Source organism: Dromiciops gliroides, chromosome 4 (assembly GCF_019393635.1).
Source record: "Dromiciops gliroides isolate mDroGli1 chromosome 4, mDroGli1.pri, whole genome shotgun sequence".
NCBI lineage: Eukaryota > Metazoa > Chordata > Mammalia > Microbiotheria > Microbiotheriidae > Dromiciops > Dromiciops gliroides.
In genome coordinates, this window is record NC_057864.1 from 383,341,333 (window position 1) to 383,362,131 (window position 20,799).

The 20,799-nt window shown below is 39.8% G+C and overlaps 1 non-coding gene across 1 annotated transcript; it reads left to right on the forward strand.

Moving 5' to 3' along the window:
* Nucleotides 1–19,986: 19,986 nt before the first annotated feature.
* Nucleotides 19,987–20,069, forward strand: TRNAL-UAA. The gene has a single exon. It is a non-coding gene; the product is annotated as a tRNA-Leu (tRNA).
* Nucleotides 20,070–20,799: the final 730 nt, after the last annotated feature.

Genomic DNA, 20,799 nt, shown 5'->3' on the forward strand with positions numbered 1-20,799 from the left:
CGTAGCATGCCTATGTAGTAGAGTTGGTTTGAGAGCTTTGGAGAAGAAAAACATTATTCCTTTTTTCTTTAGGAGAGGACAAATATTTTTGAAAGTCATTTTGTGGAGTTGCCTTCAAAGCCAACTAATGTACCACTCAAGGAAACCAGTCTGTTGTATTGCATTTCTGAACCCAAATAGCATTGTTCAGCCTATTTATCCACTTCGCCCATCAGACTTGACTCTAAATGACTTTTAGTTGGTTCTAAAAGTCAAATCTGTCCTCAAGGGAACAAATGTTTTTGGTTTTTTTTGGTGGGGCAATGAGGGTTAAGTTACTTGTCCAGGGTCACACAGTTAGTAAGTGTCAAGTGTCATGTCCGAGGCTGGATTTGAACTCAAGACCTCCTGAATCCAGGGCCAGTACTTTATCCACTACACCACCTAGCTGCCCCAAAGGGGGGCAAATCTTTGCCAAGACTGAGAATATCCAAAATAATTAGCTATAGGATTTAAAGGAAATTCCTAAGGAGGAGGTTTCCAAAGTGTTTTGAGCAAAGATAATATTGCTGGCATTGTTATAACCTTCCCCAGGCAACTGTTTTACAAGGAACAAAACATGTAACTTCTGATATGTTTGTTGTTTAAAAAAAAAATAGTCACATTGCTTTAAAGACACTTCATTTGCTCCTCATTTTGCAGAGTTATCTAAAGAGCCTATCTGGACAGGAAATGACTGAAGACACTGAATAGTTGTAAAGTTTCATGCTATAATTATACCATCTGGTTTTAACTCTAAATTCCACTATTTTTATTGTCCACTCCAATAGATGTACAAAAGAACTATATTTACAGTCCTCATCTTAGAAATCTGTAAAGTACCACAATCTAGAATCCAAGCTTACATATATGAGACCAGTTAACTTGCTGTTTGTTGCTAGAAGAAATAGAGATTAATTAAAAGAGAAGGCTATATATGATAATGGACAGACTCTGGTACATTATCTCAAGTAGTTATTGGGTATCCTTATTTCCAAAGCAAGTTATAGAGTATGGACAATATTCCCCCTCTATTCAAGTCCTTCTACAGAGTATGTATTTATACTTGAGAAGTAAGATTTTCCTCTTACGGTGATAAAATCATAGTTGAGAATATGAAATCAGAGAGTTAGACTAAATAACCTTGATGGTTCCTTCTGCCTCTAAGTCACATGATTTCCTATGCTATCTCATCTTCCTCCATATGTAAAGATGATGTTGCTTCTTATGATCTCAATCTATAGCTCAAAATACTGTTTTTCAAAATATTGTGTCACCTATCCACCCCTCTTCCTTCCCTCCCTAGCATAGTACACTGCTTAACAAAAAGTGTCTGTTGAATATAATTGACAGGCACTGATCTATTTCACTATATGTACATCTTAGGACTGCTCTTTAATTTGCAGTCACACTGGCTATTTGAATAGTTTATCAAGTCACTAAAATTCTCTGGGCCTCAGTTTTTTCAACTGTAAAGTAAGAGTGTTGAACTAAATAGCCTCTGAGTTCCCTTCCACTTCTAAATATGAGCCTATTGGGGGCCAGCTAGGTGGCACAGTGGCAGCACCAGCCCTGGATTCAGGAGGACCTGATTTCAAATCTGGCGTCAAATACTTGAAACTTATTAGCTGTGTGACCCTGGGCAAGTCACTTAACCCTCACTGCCCTGCAAAAATAAATGAATAAATAAATAAACAAATAAATAAATAGATAAATAAATAGATGAATGAATATGGACCTATGTTCTCTGATTCTATAAGTATGGGAAGTAATTCTTTTCATACATATGGTGACAAAAGTGTAACACAGTTTTAAGCCTTTAGGTAGGACTATCTTTAAAAGCCTTAAACTGCAGGTATTACTATGTGAAAGAAAACAACTGTTTTCTCTATAAAATGAGATATAATAATGATAGTTTTCTGGGTAGGGGAAAGGACCAATTTGGAAATGAAAGTGATATAAAAACAAGAGGTATAAATTAGAATGATTTTCTTTTAAAACAGTATAAGAATAAAAACAAATATTTCCCTACATTCTTTCTAGAAAAGGAAATGCAGGGGGTAGTGGTAGAAATTGGTGGAAAATAAGGAAGAGAGTATTTTAGAGTCCCTGCTCCAAAATGTGAATCTTTTTCTTTGCGTCTCCTCTTCCTTCTCTTTACTTTTTCCTCTTTCAACATTTCAGTCTGTCTCCTGTCTTTTTCTTTCCATCTCTTTTTCCTCTTCTTTCCCCTTTCCCCCTCTTTTCATAGAATCATAGGTCTAGAAGTAGAAGGGAATTCAGAGGTTATCAAGTTCAACCCCATGTTTTTTTACAGATGAGGAAATTGAGGCCCCAGGAGGTTAATTGACCTGCTAAATGTCACACAGGTTGTATACATATGTATATGTGATGCTACTACCTAAACTTCTATTTGCCTCAGTTTCTTCAACTGTATAATGGGGATAATAATAAGACCTACCTTGTTGAATTATTGTGAGACTCAAATGAGATAATATTTTTAAAGTGCCAGGAACACAGTAGATGCTTTGAAAATGGTTATTCCCTTCCCCATTCCCCTCTTGTATCTGATTTGAACTGACCTCTGACCTCAGAATCAATATTCTTTCCACTGTGCTCTGCTGCTCTGCTTTTCTATTTTAAATTCTACATTAATATAAAACCAAAGTATACATTTTATTTCATTCATTGATTCAGTGGAATTTTCTTTCTTTCTTTCTTTCTTTCTTTTTTTTTTTTTTTGCGGGGCAATGGGGGTTAAGTGACTTGCCCAGGGTCACACAGCCAGTAAGTGTTAAGTGTCTGAGGCTGGATTTAAACTCAGGAACTCCTGAATCCAGGGCCGGCGCTTTATCCACTGTGCCACCTAGCTGCCCCTGGAATTTTATTTCTTGTTCTTAATTTTTTATCATAAAAGTATTTTATTATTTTTCAGTTATAGGTAAAGATAGTTTTCAACATTTTTTATAAGATTTTGAGTTCCGACTTGACACTAGCTGTGTGACCCTGGGCAAGTCACTTAACCCTCAATGCCCCAAAAAAGATTTTGAGTTCCAAATTTTTCCCTCCCTTCCCTCCCCCCTCAGCAAGACAGAAAGCAATCTGATATGGGTTATATATGTACAATCACATTAAACATGTTTCTACATTAGTCATGTTGTGAACGAAGAATCAGATCTTGTTCTTAATTTAAGAGCAATATACAGATTGGTTTATTTTAGTTTCCCCTTAGCTCTGACATATTACTTCCCCTTTCCCCAAACTATCCTTTTCTTATGTATTCTCAAATATTCAAATGGACCTGTTATCTCATCAATGTGGGTATTCTCTCCAATGATGCAGATCATAACTTATCTCTTCCTGCCCGTTTTATGCTGTTCTTGTCCATTTCCTCCCAGAAGTTTGACACACAGGTGCCAAAGCCATTGTTATCAAACTTAAGTGTGTCCATGTCACCACCCCACTCAGTAAACTACAGTGGCTCCCTCTTACCTCTAAGATCAAATATAAAATGCTCTGGGGCAGCTAGGTGGCACAGTGGATAGAACACTGGCCCTGGATTCAGAAGGACTTGAGTTCAAATCTGGCCTCAGACACTTAACACTTACTAGCTGTGCAACCCTGGGCAAGTCACTTAACCCCAATTGCCTCAAAAAAAAAAATATATATGTATATATAAATGCTACATTTGGTGTTTAAAGGTCTTTACTTTTAGTATCTGGTCCCTCTCTACCCTTGCACTCTTTTCAGACTTCCCTTCTTAAAGTTTATAAGCGACCCAAATGACCTGGTTGGTCTTCTTCCCCTGTGATTCTCTTGCTCCCATCTGTAAGCTTTTGCACTGCCTATTTCCCTTGCGTCAAATGCTTTCCCCCATTTAGAATCCCTGGCTTCCTATAAAACTCAGCTCAATTGCATGACAGTGATTCACAATTTTTCATATGGAGTCCCACCCTTAGGCAATCTTGGTGCCCCCTTCAGAATAACCCTGTAACACTGCATTCATATAGGGGGATGTGGGAAAGAGAATTAGAGGAGAGAAATGAGGAAAGAGAGAGAAGTTAGGGACTTTGAATGGCAAATGGAAGGCCCCTGTGCATACGGAGAGAAGCTAGCACCCCAAAATGACAAGAAGTTCCTAATCCCTGCAACCCCAGAGACTGCTAATTATGGACTCATAGATTGAGATCTTTCTCTTCCCAGTTGGGCTAAGATTGCATATCACTGCAGACTCCAGGTTCTGAGTCTTGTATGTTCTATCACCTAAATTAATCTGTATGACTTCCCTGATTACAATTTTACTTCTTGCTTTGATCAATGTTTGCTTGCTATCTGAGATTGTCTTTCGTATCATTTGTCCTTCATTCCTTTTTGGGGGGGCGGGCAATGCGGGTTAAGTGACTTGCCCAAGGCCACACAGCTAATAAGTGTCAAGTGTTTGAATCTGGATTTGAACTCAGGTCCTCCTGAATCCAGGGCTGGTGTTTTATCCAGTGTGCCACCTAGTCCTTCATTCTTTTCTTTCTTTCTTTCTTTCTTTTTTTTTTTTGTGGGGCAATAGGGGTTAAGTGACTTACCCAGGGTCACACAGCTAGTAAGTGTCAAGTGTCTAAGGTCGGATTTGAACTCAGGTCTTCCTGAATCCAGGGCTGGTGCTTTATCCACTGTGTCACTTAGCTGTCCCCTTCAGCTTCTATCTTGACAACATACCTCTTATTTTGTTTTTCAGTCATTTCGGTTGTGTCCAACTCTTCTTGACACTATTTAGGATTTTCTTAGCAGAGATACTGGCATGATTCACCATTTCCTTCTCCAGCTCATTTAGCAGATGAGAAAGCTGTGGCAGAGGGTTAAGTGACCTGCCCAGGTTCACAGGTCTAATGTCTGAAGCCAGATTTGACCTCAGGTCTTCCTGACTCCAGGTCTGGCATTCTCTCCACTGAACCACCTACCTGCCCCTTCCTCAAATGCTACATAATAATAACAGCAAATATTTATATAGCATTTGTTTTTGTTTTTTTGTGAGGCAATTGGTGTTAAGTGACTTGCCCAGGGTCACACAGCTAGTAGGTGTCAAGTGTCTGAGGCCAAGTTTGAACTCAGGTCCTCCTGACTCCAGGGCTGGTGCTCTATCCACTGCGCCATCTAGCCGCCCCTATATAGCATTTTAAGGTGTGTAAAGTGCTTTATGCATTAGCTCACTAGATTCTCCCAGTCCTGTGACATTATTCCTATTATCATCTCCATTTGATAGACTGGGAAATGGGGGCCTATAGAGATTAAGTGACTTCCCCAGGGTCACATAGTTGGCTGCTACTGAGGCAGGATTTGAACAAATCTTCCTGACTCCAAGTCCAAAACTCTATCCATTGAACCACTTAGCTGCCCCTAAAAGGCTCCCTATTCAAATGTTCTATCAACCTAAAAGATGACTGATATTTTTAAAAGATCTCTTCCCAAAATAAGAAGTAGATTTCCATATCTGTGAAATTCAAACCAAGAAAAAGTAAAAGAGATAATGTTTTTAATGTAGGGTCATCAACCTCTATTCTTCCCATTCCATCTGCCTTCCATCACCCAGGACTCTTTTGTTTAAGCATTCTATAATCAGTTCTTTTGTGTTCAATGTGAAGTGTTCTGAGCAATGCGCTATAAATTCAAGAGATGTTCAATGTTAATTTTCTATTATAGATGTAATTCTTTCTACAACTAACTGAAATGTATATCTTTTATATCAGAGAATTCAAGAATTTATTAAACTATGTTCCATCAGGATGGTTTTTTAAAAAATTATATTTTAGTCATGTGATATAAAGGAATTCTGGAAAATGTCTTTTCTCAGGTTTCAGTTGCGTGTAATTATATCACTAGCAGAAAAGCCTTAGTACCATTCCTGGGCACAGAAGCTGAGCAAAGGCCAGTTCTACCCTAAATTATCTAAGGTGGCCAAATGGATTTTTGCTGACTAAAAAATTCTTTTTAAGTTTTGCTACTTGATTTATGGTTTTTGGTCCTAGATGATGCACTAGATTGGAGCTTGATCCATATTTAAATAACTATGTAAAGGGGAGGGGATGTTAATCCCTCTGGGCCTCAAAACCACTTTTGTGAATATGAATTGGGAGTGGTGCTCCCAGAGGAAATGCTCCTGTAATTTACCCCCAAATACCACCATACTAAACTTAGACTATTAAAGAATTCCCTGTTCATGTGTAGTACACAGCTCTGTGACCTGAGACTAGTCTATTCTCAAAGCTAAAAGAATAGTGAGAACTGTATTTAGATGAGTCAGGCCACCCATTCATACAAAGTTCCCCTCCCTTGCCTCCACCTTTTGACAATGCATATTTTTAATTTTATCTAATTAAAAAGAGATTCAATTCAAACCTTATTATGGGGAAGGAGGGAAGCAACCTCACAATAGGCACATTCCTTCACCTATAGTTTTTATTGATTTACTGTCTTATTCCCTATGGCAACTGTTCCAAAACCCTATACTTTCTCACCAAATCCTCTCTTTCTCAACACATAGCACATTGTTTGACCTGCTATTTAGCTGATAAGATTAAAGCCATCTGACATGAACTTCCCTCTACTCCTTCAAACTTCTTAACATCATCTCTGCTCTCTTACCCTTTTTCCTACCACAGAGGAAGAGATGTCCCTACTTCTTGCTAAGGCTACTTCTTCTAAATGCCTATACTATTTTTTTATATTATTACTTTTCTGAATTTATTTTGAGCACAAGCCAAACATGCTTTTCCTTTTAAAAAGATTTTTATTTTAAAAAAAATTTTAATCATAAAAATATTTTACTATTTTCCAGTTACATGTAAAAATAGTTTTCAACATTTGCTTTCATAAGATTTTTAGTTCCAAATTTTTCTCCCCCACCTTCCTTCCCTCCCCCCCACCCCTGAAGACAGAAAGCAATCTGATATTGGCTATATATGTACAATCGCATTAAACACATTTCTGCATTAGTCATGTTGTGAAAGAAGAATCAGAACAAAAGGGAAAAACATCAAAAAAGAAAAAAACAATAACAACAACACAGTAGAAACGTTATGGTTCAATCTGCATTCAGAATCCATAGTTCTTTTTTCTGGATGTGGAAAACATTTTCCATCATGAGTTCTTTGGAATTGTCTTGGGTCATTGCACTAATGCCTATACTATTTCAATTGCTTTTGCTCTCTTCTTCACTCATACTCTAAGTCATCATTCACACTATGACTTCAAATCATCTTCATACATAGACAGTCATGTTACTCCTTAGCTCAAAACCCTTTAGTGGCTCCTTATGTCCCATCAAACAAACTTGTACCTCCTTTACCTGGCATTCAATTATGTCTATCCTTATCCATTATCTACCCTTATCAATTTCCCTTCATATACTCTTTGCTCCAGTCAAATTAAACTATTCATATTCCTCCCTAACACTCCCCACTTTCACACTTTTATCTTTACTCAAATATTTCCTATGTCACTATTCTTTCTCATCTTCTAAAACTCCAAATTCTACATCCTTCATTTATTAATGACATTCCACCCCACTCCCTAGATAACACATTGCATTGTGTTTGTAATTCACATGTTAATTTTCACCATGGTTATTTATATATATAGTATATCCCCTGTTGCATTATAAGCTGCAAGGATTATGTCATATTACTTTTGTCTTTTGTACAGTCTCAAAGTGCAGCACTCTGCATATAGTAGCCATTTGACAAATGGTTATTAAACAGCATAAATTTTGTGGAGAAGAGTAAACTATTATAAGCATACCATTGAATTGCTTTATGATGAGGGTGATAGAATATCTACCTCTACCTCTTCCCACCGACATTACTAAACATAATCAAAAAGGATATGCTTTTACAAAGGAAAGGAACCTAAAAATGCAATGAACTGGGTCTCAGTCATGTCTACAAATGTGGGTACTATTTTTATGCCAGTGTATTTTCACATTTAATAAAGATATTTATGGTGAAAAAAAAAAAGGATATGCTTGGCAATTTCATGTTACTGGAGCTTTTCTGAGATGCCAGCAATGAATACTCCATTGTTCTTTCAGACAACTTCTATGCATGTATAACATGGACCCCCACAAGAAACCTTTTGGTCGTGGCTAGAATGCTTCCTTAAGCCTACAGGAAAGCAGTGTGTCACTGTGTTAATTATCCAGCAAGGGATTTGATTATGAAATTAGCTAAGTGTGATATTTATTTTATCCACCAGGTGGAAGTCTATTTGAGATACTGCCCTGATTCCTTTGGCATATGCGCACTGTAGTAGTCATTTCTAATAGGTTGCAGTATCTACATGTGGCCACTAAAAGGCACTCAGGTTTAAAAACAGGCTGCTCCAGAATAATTCCTAGTAGAAAACTCTAACTCTGTTAGAGTAACTCTAAAATGGTTAACTCTACTCTGGGCCAGATCCCAAATTTAATCTTGGAATAAAATGGAATATGGATCAAAATATTAAAATATGAAATCTGCTATCCTTACGTGGCTGAGCTGCAAATGTGTATAATATTTTATTCTCTTCCAATATTTTGCTCAATTCCCAAAACATTCAGAAACTCAGTATGCTGTGATTAAAGAGTTTATTGTACATAAAGTATAAAGGAAACTAGATCATATAATTCTATATGGAAATATTCACCACCAATGATCTCCCTCTCCTAGACTTCCTCCTCACTACCTCCCAGATCTTTGGATACTGAAGGAATGCCTTTGGTTCATGGAAAGGAATGGATCGTGGGGGGCATTTATTTTCTGTCTCAGTCTCATGGACCAAAAAGGGAAAGCAGTTACTCTAAACTCTGTATGGTGGTAGCAAGGAACATGATCTTGAGTCTACACAGAGAATGTAAACTACCTTGAGTAAATGTAAACAGCAAAAGAAGTTCCAATTATTCTATGGGAGAACTTACACATGACCCTGGGTCATTCCTGGCACTATGCTTTCTTTGTCCTGTTTTCTGTATAATACCTGGCCTAGCCTGAGGATTGGTGCAGGGATCCATTTTACTTTGTCCTGCTGCCACCCAGGATGACTGGCCCCTTGTGAGTAAACTCGCTCAATTAACCTAATTAACCTTAATAAAACCTATTAATAACCATGTTGGCATGGACCCCTCTTTCTTCGGTATCTCAGTATTCTCTTGGGAGGGTTTGCCACCCTACAATTGGCATAATTGGGGCAGAACAGATTTACCCCCTTACAAGCTCACCAGTCAAAGAGGATTCCTAAATAGTTAGCACTTTCTTTAAACTCTAGATCTCTCTTCTTGTGGCTCCTGGTTACTGTCTCAACTTGAAGCTCAGAAATCCTCAGGATTGGGCAGAGTTTCCTCCTGAGCTGCCTCAGTCCTGTAGCTACCCAACTTTGTTTCTGGCTGCTGTTGGTTGTGGTGTCAGCATCTCTTCATGTAGTCATCAGCCACCCTAGCTACTCCTCTTTTCCTCCAGCGTTTTCTGCTGCCCTGTTTTCCTACAATCTTTTTTGATCATTCTCATCTGCTGCTCCCAAAGGGTGAAGATCTCAGTTCACCAAAAGCAGGGGGCCATGAACTTAAGCATGAGAGGAGAAGGACATCCTTTCCCTTCTCTTCCTTGGCTCTGAGAAATGGGCCTGAGGGTGTTTGTTTTTGTTCTGTCTCATTTGTCCTAATTTTCAGGTGCCAGAGGTGATCTACATATGAACAAGAGTTCAAGTGATGAGGATCTCGAAACCAGGATTGCAGGTGAGAAGTATAGGGTGCCAGCCCATTGTGGAAACCAGAAGAAGCTCAGGGTTGCCTGGGACTTAAGCTCCGGAAGAGTTTTGCACTTGGAACTTGGGGCTGTGCTCTGTGGGAACTGAGCTAAGCTACGAATCCAATGCCCTTCTTCTCCCCAGAGACTAAGGTGGTACAAAGAGAGAGGGTGTTTGTACCTCCCCCAAGTTGAGGGAGTAAGTTCGTATGTTTGTGATTATACCTTTTGAAGTAAATATTTCTTTGTCAAAGCTAATATGAGTATCAGTGATTAAACTGAAATGGGATATAGGAGATCCCCCTAAACTTGGAGGAATTCCATTGATGGGGGCTGGAGCCATTTGTAGAGACCAGAGAATACTGGGGGAGAAATGAAATCTAATTTACCTGACCTTTAAGAAGTGGGAACTAGAGTGGCCTGAGCTATATAGTCTTATGTAACTTCTGCCCCTGACCCCTACCTTGCCCTCCTCCCAACCCCACATGCTCATCGTGACTCCTGATAGAGAGTAGAAGTAATCAACTTTTTGATCTGGGTTCACTAAAAATCACTATACAAATATTTCTCTGTAAATCATTTTCTGAGCCCTAGGAACCCCATAGAGATAAAAAAAAAAAAAGATGGGCCCTGGGGCTACACATCAATTCAATAAATCCAATTCTATTTAAAAAAACAACAACAACACTTAGGTGGGCAGCTAGGCCGTGCAGTGGATAAAGCACTGGCCCTGGAGTCAGGAGGACCTGAGTTCAAATCCAGCCTCAGACACTTGACATGTACTAGCTGTGTGACCCTGGGCAAGTCACTTAACCCCAATTGCCTCACCAAAACAACAACAACAAACACTTAGGAAAGTGCTTAGTAAATTCCTACTATGCATGCATAAGGCACACTCCTGGGTGCTAAGGATACAGAAATGAAAAGGAATTTAGCCCTGCCCTGAAGGAATTTACAATCCAATAGAAGGGCAATAAGTACAGAATACATATTATACCAGGTAGAATGTGGCAGGGGGAAAGGTGAGATGCAAACAAAATACTCTATCAAAATATAAGGAGGAAAAGATCACTCTCACCTGGAGTGGTGAGGGAAGCAATATTTTATGAAGAAGTTGAGGCACTTACTAAGCATGTACTATACTGTGCCAAAGCAGTAGATATGTAAAAAAGGAAAACAAGACAGCCACACCTCTCAAGAGAACTATTTCAACAGTTTAAGGTGAATGGGAGGCTATTCCCGGTATAGGGGACAGTCTACACATATGCATAGAGGCAAGATGAAATCAGAGGACAGGTAGCAATCCAGTCCAGGTGAAACATAGAAGGCATTAGGAAGATTATTTTGTCAGGATTCAAAAGAATGGGTTAGAGAGAAAGAGACAAGAGGCAGAGGAACCAGTTAGGAGACTATTGCAATAGTCCGTGAAGTAGTAACGAAGACTTAAAGTAGGGTTATAGCAGGGGTGTAAAGGAGATGGATTCCAGAGTGATTGTGCAGACAAAATCAACAGGACTTGACAAGCGACTGGACAAGCAAGCCAAGAACAGAATCTGGGAAGGGCACAGGAGGTAGGTACTGATAATGCCACTTCTTAGCACCAAAAAATAACAACTCTTTACATTTCAGTAGTGCTTGACAGTTTACAGAGAACTTTCCTATAAGTTCTAGTAATTAAAATAGGAAATGCTCTTAAAGATAGGAGTATATAATTTTGTCTGTTTTTCTTTCATTAGTTTTTCAGTATCCTGTGGTTTTACCTTGATCCAAACACACCCTTTAAAATAGCATCGATGAGGTGACATTCTTTCCCTTTGCAATCTTCAACTTCATTTTGTAATCTTGTTTCTGGAAGGAACCTGTCTAACAAGAAATGCTCCTAAGCAGAACGTTGTTCCAACATGCACTTTGAGAAACGAACTTGAACTAGGCAGGAGTAAATAGCTTTACAGAACTAAGAATACTTTTATTTTTTTTAAAATGTTATCACCAATAAGCAGTACATCCCATGGTTCCATGTCTGCTCCTTTGGGTAATTATGAATAAGTTCAATGACTCTTCAGTGGTTTCTCATTTCCTTAAGGCAACCACAGCTTGACTAGGAAATGTTTTATCATAAGTCATTCCTACTCCTCTTACTAATCGAATTTAAAAGCTCTCATTTTCAAAATACATTAAAAACAGATAAGCAAAATACCCTGTGGTTTAGGAATAATATAAAAGGAAAGTAAGTATTTTAAAAACTGTTTATTGATTCTTTTAAAAAAAAATTATTGATACTTTTCACTAACCTCCCATTAAATCCTCCCTTGAAACAAATTATAGTTAGGCAAAGCAAACCAACACATTGATCAACTTCATTATGTGCCCCATTCTGTGCTGAGTTCATCAAATCTCCACCGTGAGAAGGGAGGTATGTTTCTGAACCAGTCTTCCGGAGTCAAGATTGAACATTGCACATATATGAATTTACTGTCTTTAAATCAAGTATTCTTTTAAAGTTAATTTTTAAACAAAAATCCCCCTTCATTTTTTTCCATCTTCCCATACCTTTCACCCTTGAAATGAACAAAAAAAAAAGCAAGAAAAACAAAATCCCTGTTACAAACAGCAAAACAAATCAAGCAAAAAATATACCCCCCCCCAATGGTTACATCCAAAAGAACATAGCCTCTGAATCTACCACCTTTCTATCAGGAGATGAATATCATGTTTCATCATTGGTCTTCATCATTCATCATTGCAGCTGACCACCATGTTGTTCAGTGTTCCTAAATATTTCAAAATTGTTTGTCTTTACAATATTGTTGTTATTGTAGAAATTGTTCTCCTGGTTCTACTTATTTCATTTTGCATCCATTGATAAAAATCTTCCCAGGTTTCTCTGAAACCATTCCCTTCATCATTTATTACTATGGAATGGTATTCCATCACATTCATATACTTTAACTTGTTCAGCCATTCCCCATCTGATGAGCATCCCCTCAATTTCAAATTCTTTCACACCACTAAAAGGAGCTGCTATAAATATTTTTGTTCATTTTCTTCTTTCATCTCTTTGGGATATATTCCTAGTAAAGGTATTGCTGGGTTAAAGGATATATACAAGTTTAATAGCTTTTTAGGCAAAGTTCCAAATCACTTTCCAGAAAGTCTGAACCAACTCGGCTCTACCAGCAATGCATTAAGATAACTCTTTCACTCATAACCCCTCCAGTACTTATCATTTTCCATTTTTGCCAACTTTGCCAGTTTGGTTGGTGGAAACTCAAAGAGTTGCTTTAAATTGAATTTCTCTAATTATTAGTAAATCAAAGCATTTCTTTCATATGGCTATTGATAACTTGGATTTCTTCCTTTGAAAGCTGTCTGTTCATATTCTTTGAGCATTTATCAATTGAAGAATGACTCTTCTTAAAAATTTGAATAATCTCTTTCTCTATACATACATACATATGTGTATATATACATATACATACATACATATACATACACACACACATATATGGGAAAGTGGGGAAAGCTTTGGTCTAGGAGTCAGAAGACCTAAGTTCCTGTTTTGGCTTTGCTACCTACTTCCTATATAACATCTAGAGATTTCTGAGCTAAGGGGCTGGGGGGAGGGGGGGGTGGAGAAGGATTTGAACTCAGATCTTTCTCTGACTCCAGGCCCAGAGTTCTATCCACCACACCACCTAGCTGCCATGTAAGAAGTATGCAGTGGGGGGGTAGCTAGATGGCGCAGTGGATAAAGCACTGGCCCTGGATTCAGGAGTACCTGAGTTCAAATCTGGCCTCAGACACTTGACACTTACTAGCTGTGTGACCCTGGGCAAGTCACTTAACCCCCATTGCCTCATCAAAAAAAAAAAAAAACCCGAAGACGTATGCAGTGCCAGAAGTTAAATAACCTGCCCATGTTCACACAATTAGTAAGAGCTAGAGACAGGATTGATTCCAGATTGCCTGATTCCCAAAGTGGGGAGATAGCAATGAACTCATGGCCTGAAACTCTAAAAGGGAAGTTGGCTCAAAAGGTATGGGAGCTTCACAAATATGACACTTTAATGTCTCAATCTTGAATGACCTTGAAGAGAAAGAAAAAAGAGAAGCATCTAAAAAGACCACAAAACCTCTGGAAGGAACTTTAGAGAAGCCTTTCCAGACCCAAAGCTGCTAATGCCTCCATCAGAATTATTTCGCGTTTATTTTGCATGTATTTATGTGCGCACATATTGTCTCTCCTGATAGGATCTATCTATGCCCAGAACCTAGCACAGTACTTGGCAGATAGTAGGTGCTTAATAAATTCTTGTGGGTGGGCAGATTGAATAACCAATTGCTCTAACCAAAAGCTTCTTAAACTGTGAGTCACGACCCCACATGGGGTCACATAGGTAAATGTGGGGATTGAGAAAAATCTGGCAACTGTAAAAGGTTCCATTTACCTATTTTATATAACTATGCACCCAGGATCATAGAAAAAATTTTCAGGTGAAAAGGGATCTCAAGTAGCAAAAGTTTAGGAAGCCTTGCTCTAGGGGGCAACTAGGTGGCACAGTGGATAAAGCACCGGCCCTGGATTTAGGAGGACTTGAGATCAAATCTGGGCTCAGACACTTGACACTTACTAGCTGTGTGAGCCTGGGCAAGTCACTTAACCCTCATTGCCCAGAAAAATTTAAAAGAAAGAAAGAAGCCTTGCTCTAACCTGATTGACACTAGAACAGAAACACCCTCTTGCATCACTGTTTAGTGGGAAAAGCACTGTATTTGGAAACAAAGAGCTTGGGTTTGAATCCTACCTCTGTCATTTTCTACCTGGGTGACCTTGGGTAGGTTGCTTAACCTCTCTGGGTCTCAGTTTCCTCATCTGTAAAATGGGCTGGAGAAGGAAATGGCAAACCACTCCAGTATCTTTGTCAAGGAAACACCAAATGGGGTCACAAAGAATCGGATGTGACTGAAGCAACTGAATAACAACAAAATGGGGAGATTAAAATATATAGCCACTAAAGCCCTTTCTTATTCTAAAACTATGATCTTATGACCATACAGCTTTTCCCTTCAAGACTTTGAGTGAAAAGGAACACATTACCATCAAATATACTCCATTCTACTTTTTGAAAACTTTAGTTGTTCAGTTTTTCCTTACATCAAGACTAATTTTGCTGCTTTTCATTTTCCGGGCATTGATCCTAGTCTGAGGCTTCTCATTTTAGAGATGGAAAACCAAGGGCCAAAGAGATTAAGTGAATTTCCAAATTCACATAGATTCGAATTTTAGCTCAGTTCTTCCTAACTCTAGAACTGGTTCTTTTTTCACTATACTATAATATGAAACACAGCTTTTTCCTTTATTTAAAATATTATGTGCTGGAATTATACAAGAGTTGCAACAGTACACATACCCTTTGACTCACTAGACTCTAAGAATGTTAGTAATATGAAAATAGATACATCTGGATAAAAACATTTCTAGCAGCACTACTTATTATAGTAAAAAAGCAAAACAAAGAAGAAGTAAACAAGGTGTCCAGTGATTAGGGAATGGGCAGAACAAATTCTTGTAAAGGATGTGATGGACTATTATTGTGCCATAAATGATGGTTATGAAGAATTCAAAGAAATATGGGAAGATTTATATGAATTAGCACAGTAAGAAAGCAAAACCAAAATATTATACATGTTGACTACAACTTTGTAAGTAATGACAAAGATAAAGAACATTAATCCGTGTTAAATACACTGGGGAGAAGTTAAAGGGAAGGATTACAAAATACGAAGGCCAATGTGGGTGTAATTGTGTTTTAAAAAATCAATATTCACATTTTTGGGACTGGGATTAATAAGCAGTAAATAATAGGTTTATAGATACATATCATTGTTTTGCTACCTCTTTTATCTACTTCATTTTGTTTTTAAATTTTTTCCTATTTTCTTTTCTTATATTTTTCATTATATATTTCTTCAAGTAACGGTTGATCGTGGCAATCTAATGAGTTTAATAAGTTTATAGGAAGTTGAACCTTTGTTTGAGACTTCATATATTCCCATAGAGAGTATGGATATACCCACTGGCATTTTATTGAGAAGACTAAGGCTATCTCCTTAAATCTCCATGGATAGGGGCAGCTAGGTGGCGCAGTGGATAGAGCACCGGCCCTGGAGTCAGGAGTACCTGAGTTCAAATCCGGCCTCAGACACTTAACACTTACTAGCTGTGTGACCCTGGGCAAGTCACTTAACCCCAATTGCCTCACTAAAAAAAAAAAAAAAAATCTCCATGGATTAGGGATAATTTGGATGACTCCCATCTCCATAGGCTGCAATTAGGATTATTAAAAAGGGTCATCTGGGTGTCAACTTGAAATAAAGAGGGCTACCAAAGGAGCAACAGCAAGGGTCTTAAATGGGGACAACAAACATTCTTTTCACTGCACTGAGCTGCTTCTCTAAAAGAGAAATAAGAAATAAATCCATTCCCTTGAGGAGTCTACATTTAGAACAGGGGTAAAAGCTACACAGAAATAACCACAATGGAAAATAAATATAAGTGGCTAAGAGGGGTGGATCTGGGATGTTCTGATAGAGGAGGTTGCATTTGAGCTGTATTTTTAAGGACAGATAGGTTTTAGGCCAGGGGAAATGTCAGAGAAGAGGAAGGGCTTCATTCTGTAAGCGATCTTAGGCCCAAACTCAAGGCAAGAAGCTACTCTGGTTGGATTCAGTTCATGGTCCTTGAAACAAAGTGACACTTTACTCTTGGTATAGAAAGCAGAAACTGCATATTTTGACTACATAGATATTTAGCAGGGTGGGTGGTGTCAGTCAGTGTTAAACTAAGACAGAAAAGAGATTTGCTTTCCCAATAACTGTCATTCTTGATTTATCAGTAGCTAGATCAGAAAGGTAAGAATGCAGAAAATTCTTTTTCCTCTTTAAATAGAATAGTTGTGTCCAATGAACAAAATAATTTTCAATTATCTGTCTAATCCAGAATCTCACATGGATAATTAAGTTATCCAACCTACAAGTCCATGGGCTCGAGCGCTCTGTCTCTCTTTCTCTCTGTCTCTGTCTGTCTCTCTCTCCGTCTCTGTCACACACACACACACACACACACACACACACACACACACACACTCATTCACCCCTGCCAAAACCTTGCTATTGATGGAAAATACAACCTTTCCTAGTGGGATATACTTGATCCACTTTCCACAATCCCCCCATCTTTCAAGATTACCCTTTAGAGCATAACTCCTTCACTATGTAGACCCAGCTCTGTACCCTAAAAGGGTTTTTGAAATATGATACTGGGGCAGCTAGGTGGTGCAGTGGATAAAGCACTGGCCCTGGATTCAGGAGTACCTGAGTTCAAATCAGGCTTCAGACACTTGACACTAACTGTGTGACCCTAGGCAAGTCACTTAACCCCCATTGCCCCACAAAAAAGAAAGAAAGAAAGAAATGTGACGCTGAGGTTTATGAACAATGAGGCTGCATTATTGAGAGGAAGTAGTCAGGCCTCAGAGCACACAAGACTTCATTTTCCCAGAGGAAAAGAACCTATATGAACAAAAATATTTATAGCAGCTCTTTTTTGTAGTGGCAAAGACTTGGAAACTGATGGGGTGTCCTTGTTTTGTTGTTGTCCTTCATCCTTCTTCTTGAAGGGAACCAAAGACTTCATGAGGATGTCTTGACTTTCAAGTGAATTGGCTTTAATTGAGGCAGAGTTGTGCAAGGTTATCAGCTTCACTCTCTCCTCTCCAGTGGCAAAACATAAATCAAGATGACTGGTAATGGCCCTGATGGGGTGTCCATCAATTGGAGGAATGACTGAACAAGTTATGGTATATGAATGCAATAGAATACTAATATATTGTAAGAAATTATGAAGTGTATGGTTTCAGAGAAATATGGAAAGACTTGTATGAACTGATGCAAAATGAAGTTAGGAGAACAATTTGTACAATAACTATAATAATATAAAGATAAATAACTTTGAAAAACTTAGGAACTCTGATCAACATAATGACCAACCATATTTCCAGAGTATTCATGATGAAACATGCTACCCATCTCCAGATAAAGAGGTGATAGGACTCAGAGTGCACAATAAGACTTTTAAAAATATATAGCTGGGGGCAGCTAGGTGGCGCAGTGGATAGAGCACCGGCCCTGGAGTCAGGAGTACCTGAGTTCAAATCTGGCCTCAGACACTTAACACTTACTAGCTGTGTGACCCTGGGCAAGTCACTTAACCCCAATTGCCTCACTAAAAAAAAAAAAATATATATATATATATAGCTGGAGGCAGCTAGGAGGCGCAGTGGACAAAGCACTGGCCCTGGATTCAAGAGGATCTGAGTTCAAATTTGAGCTCAGACACTGGACACTTACTAGCTGTGTGACCCTGGGCAAATCACTTAACCCTCATTGCCCCGCCCCCCCTTTTTTTAATTAAAAAAATATATAGCTAATGAGAGAATTTTTTTCTTGGCAATACATGGATTTTGTATGTATGTAGGTAGGTACATATGTACTGGGTTTTGTTTTTCTTTCTCAAGGGGAGGAAGTGGGGAAGAAGAAGGGGGAACAGTGAGAATGGAGGTTTGAAAATAAAATTGAATTTTTAAAAAAGAAATAAAAGTTATGGGCTATAATCAAGGGCAGAATTGGAAAAGTGAACTGTTTGTCAAACGTTTGCTTAATATTCAATGGGACAAAAGTATGGTATCATGATGAAGAATTTTAAAATGTCTAAAAACCTTGTGATCTCAATGCCAAACCATGTAAAACAACTCTTGAAAACAAAAATATGCAATAATACTGAATATTAAAAGTTTTTTAAAGATAAAAAAGCATATCTCGAGACCTCCAATATTCTTATTTTGCAGGACGATAAGTGCCTTACCCAGGGTCACACATAAAGTAAATGACAAGTGGCAGAGGTCAGATTTAAACTTGGTACCTCCTGAATCTAAGGCTAAGTGTTTAAACCACTACACCACCTAGCTATCATAAGATAGCTTGCCCTCTTCAGATACCACAAGTGCACTGGGCAAGTCACCGACAACTGGGGACAACTAAAAACTTCCTTAGTGTTTTTGCAACCCCTTGCCATTCTAAGAGTTGTGAAGATTTCTCACCCTATCCCACATAGTCCCATACCTATATCAGAGGTGGAAACTAGCTGTGAACCAGGCCTAAACACCTCTAATCAATTAATTCTTGTTGGTCAAGGGTCTGGTGATTTTATGTATGTGTGTACTATGTATGTATATTTGAAAATTGCATTTCAATATTATATTTCAAATAATTGATAATTATTACAACTGACAATTATTTATCGTGTGGTATTGACAATTATATTTCGAAAATGAATGAATGAAAAAATGAACGAATGAAATACTCGTGTATTTTGCCAAAGTGTAAAAAGACCCTTGGATGAAAAAGACTGGGCAAAGGCACTGGATGCAATAAATGACGCCACACAAGAAATGCGTTTGGATTGGGTGAAGAGATCGAACCCGCCCTACGGATTTTGTGTAAAAAGTCAGGAGGCCGTTCAGCGTTAGTTACTCGGAGAGAAAATGGTGGTTGTTCTATACTGTCCCGTTTTCACACAAAACAGTCGTCTAAACAAATGCCGAACGCCCCTAAAATAAAGCCAGGGTCGCAATCCCAAGCACCAAACGAGTCAAGTCCCTTCTTGTCACGCTGCCTTCAGTCTCGTGCGGGGCTCGTCCCCGGCTGCCCCGGGCTCCCCACAAGCTCCCCTAGGGGTCGGAGGGGGGAGGGGAAGGGACGTCGTTCGGTTGGTTAGTTTTGTTTGTGGCGCTCGACCGTCCCCGAAGTTCTGAGCCGAGCGCTCCCCACCCGAGGATCCGGAAACGCTGGGGCCGCCGCCGCCGCCGCCGTTCGCTCCCAGCTCTCCCGCCTCACGGAGGAGGCGGCGGCGGCGGCGGAAAGGGAGAGGGAGACCGGGAGAAAGAGGAAGCGAGTGTAGAATAAATAAACAGGGCGGCGTGTGGTGGAGTCTCTCCGGCATTCCGGAGAGAAGGGGCTTGGCGGTGGATAAAACCGCACACATCAAAAAAAAAAAAAAAAAAAAAGAACAAAAAATGAGTATTCTAGCCCGCCCGCTCGCCCTTTAAGCCTTGTAGGGCGGGCGGAGAGCAGCCTCCATACCTGCACCAGGATGGCCGAGTGGTTAAGGCGTTGGACTTAAGATCCAATGGACATATGTCCGCGTGGGTTCGAACCCCACTCCTGGTACAAAGATTTTTTTTGTCTTAGAAATAATAAAAACATCCCTACGAAGCCACAGTGAAGATTGGACTCAGGTCCGCGTCCCTCCTCGTGGGCTGGGGCGGAGAGACACGCCTCCATAGGACACCCGGCCCCGTTTTCCGAGGGCTCAGCAGCCTGCGCCGTGCGAGGGGCGGGGGGGGGGAGGGGATGGAGACGCTCGCAAAGTGGCGGCTGGGACCCAAGTACCGCGGGGCGGCCGCCCTCCTCCGTGAGCCCCCAGCACAGCGGGTCCCCGCGGCGGAGTTCGACCGAGACCGGGTGCTCCGGAGCGCCGGGCTCCCAAGCGGCGGCTGCGGCTGCAGACTCAGGGGCTGCAGCGTTGTCCCCGACCCATCGCGCATCCTTATGTGGTGATTCTCATTCTGGGGCCTCAGCTACTGGTGCTCACGCAGGTTTACCACGGGGGGCCTAGCTAATTTACATAATGATGAAGAATCAGGATAAGCGCATCGGCAAAATGCCCACAACACACAGACGCATACTGGCAGAGGCCCGGGCATCCTCAACCAATTCACGAGCCCCCAGTTTTCTTTAGACGTTGAGCGAGGGCGTGCAACGGCCCTTTGGAGGAAGGACCTTAGAAATCTCATCAGCCCTCATCGTCGTACCCATGAGAGAAACTGAGGCTCAGCAGAGGGGAAGGGACCCAAAGTCACACTGCATGTAGGGGGTGCAAATAGGACGCGTGGCAGAG